At 44.6% G+C, this 2664-nt stretch overlaps 1 protein-coding gene across 1 annotated transcript in view; it reads left to right on the plus strand.

The window, feature by feature from the left end:
* IRX3 (iroquois homeobox 3) overlaps positions 1 to 2664 on the plus strand; it is an 8138-nt gene that overhangs the window by 1968 nt on the left and 3506 nt on the right. The gene's annotated exons all lie outside the window — the stretch shown is intronic.

A 2664-nucleotide genomic window follows, 5' to 3' on the forward strand; every position in this document is an offset into this window, starting at 1 on the left:
CCCCGGCCGCTCCCACGCCAGCCCTGCCGGTGGCTCCCGCGGGGAACGAACTCGTATTGATTGTGCTGTTGATTAAAAATCACAGAATAATCCCGCCGGCTTCGACACTCCGTGCCAGCCACAAAACGACGGGTCCGGTTATGTGGGACACGCGTGTGCCGTGTGTGCGGGACACAGCCCGGCTGTAACACCAGCGTGGCGAGCGCGGCTGCACCTAACGGCGACGGAGTTGTCCGATTTTTCATATTCGTCCCTTGTCTCTCCGAGGCAGATAAAAAATCACAGAATAATCCCGCCGGCTTCGACACTCCGTGCCAGCCACAAAACGACGGGTCCGGTTATGTGGGACACGCGTGTGCCGTGTGTGCGGGACACAGCCCGGCTGTAACACCAGCGTGGCGAGCGCGGCTGCACCTAACGGCGACGGAGTTGTCCGATTTTTCATATTCGTCCCTTGTCTCTCCGAGGCAGATATTTTTAAAAGTTGTGGTCTGCATCCAGACTCTCCGTGAACCCCCTCAACACCGCATCGACCCCGCCGAGCGCTTCCCACAGAAAAGTTTAAAGCAAATCAGGACGTGAGGTTCGCTGCCTGTTTTCCTTCTGAATTAAAAAGAAATAAACTTATAACTGAGTTTAATATTGTTATCTCCCTTGCATTATACTATCAAAAGCTATTACAGGAGCAACGTCGAATAGAAGAAAATAAATTCCTCCAACCCAGAGTTGTTTTTGCACTAGATTAGCAGATAGGAAATGCTATAAAGATGAACTTAATACGATTAGAGATGTTTCCTACAGATTTTCATATATTGATTCAGGGAATTTTAATTCTGGAGCTTGCTTTGCTATAATCCGCATTTATTACAAGCTGATATAGTTTTATTATAGCAAGCTATCAAGGTCGATTCCTTTAACTGCATAATCTGACATGAATTTCATTTTTAAAGAAATGTAGTTATAAAAATCCATACTGTGGGCACAGTGGTTATATTGTACCTAAATCATATTTTAAAGGCAATAAATCCACAGAGTATTTAGGAAGAGAGGGGAATACGGCTAAACGGCTCTCCTCCAGCCTCAACTCCTCAAAAGAGTCTTCAAACTTTTTTTTTTTTTTTTTTTTAAACACCGAGTATTTAAAAAAGCAGATAACGGTGGCAGGTTACGGTCCCCTCTCCCCTGCCCGCAATCTCAGCCCCACAGGTTGTATGAACTTTTCCCGTTTCTCTCCAGCCTCTCCCTGCGCAGGGCGGGAGCGGAGCAGGGCGCACGGGCTCTGCCAAAGACGCGCTGTGATTGAACTGCATTTTAACTACTCTTAAAAGGCTAAATTGCAACTCACACGCTGGTTTCGGGGAAGGATGGGGGGGGTGAGGGGAGGGGGCGGCCAAAAAAAAAAGAAAAGAAAAGAAAAGAAAACCAAACTGTAATTTAAAATGTGTTGATCATTAAAAAAAATCTTATTCGGTAATTAAAACGTATCTTGACTGCTTCCCAATAGCTCCTCACAAGCCCGTGCCACTGCTCCCTTTGCAAATGTTGCACGTACCAGGTACTTCCTTCTAAGCCTTGTAGTGATTCAGAACAGAGGGAATAAGCAAAATGATCATAAATTTCCTAATTAGAGATTTCGCACCAAGACAAAAAGGTGTTAATGAGTTTAATTCCAGTGCCTGTCATTGTCCCTTTTTTCACACCACTTATTTACTAATGGCCCAGAGGGCTGCTCCCGTCTCTCCTTTGTTAAGATTTTAATTTGCCTTCTTTTCTGCCTTTGATGTAAAATTGTGACCTACAACTCTTTGAAGTCCCTTATTAGGAGGAAAATTAACTTAGCTTTTCCACTGTATCTGCCCACTGTTAGCCCAGACAAAATGTAGAGAACTCCTTAAAGATTCAGTACATTAGGAAAATTTTCAAGGTAGCTCTGGAAATGCAAATAAAAAAAAAATCTAATAGACTTTTAAATCTATATTAGGAGATGTAACCCCTCGTCAGGGCCGGAGAGGGGGAAGGGAAGGAGGGAATATCTTAATAAAGAAAACAAAATGAAACCGGGCAAGGAAAGCCTGTAAATTTGAAAACCTGAAAAGGGAGACTGTGGGGGTGGGATGTGAGCCTTTATTTTTAAATGTCACAACTTTTTCCTGTCCCTCTCGTGTGCCGCTCACAGCTGACACCCTGGCTTCCTATGCTCCGGGGAAGGGGGGGGGGGGCTATGAAAGAAATTATATCTAAATCTATCTCTATATAATTAGAATACCATGAGGCAGGGTTAAACCTTTGTAAAACACACAACTGATTGGCGATCGCTAAAACGAGATTTGAAAGCAACTCAAATAAAAGATCGCGACGTCAGTAAACAGATTTAGGAAAAAAAAAAAAAAAGGAAGGGGAAAAAAAAAAGAAAGCAAAGCAGCTAGTGACAAACCCGGCGAGAGAGAGCTCTGGGCATGAGAGAGAGAGGGAGGCAGAGGGAGAGAGAGAGACTTAAAAGAAATAGGAGGGGCTTGTGAGAGACTAGAAATGTCAATCAGAGCCCAGAGTCCCAATAATCTCAGGCAATCTGTTAGGACCTGACCTGGGTCCACTCAGATCAATAGGAAAAGTGAGAGAAGAAAGAAGCGATCGGATCGTTTACCGCGGCGGCCGAGGACAGGA

The sequence above is a fragment of the Charadrius vociferus genome, unplaced genomic scaffold (genome assembly GCF_000708025.1).
Source record: "Charadrius vociferus isolate BGI_N301 unplaced genomic scaffold, ASM70802v2 scaffold475, whole genome shotgun sequence".
Classification (NCBI taxonomy): domain Eukaryota; kingdom Metazoa; phylum Chordata; class Aves; order Charadriiformes; family Charadriidae; genus Charadrius; species Charadrius vociferus.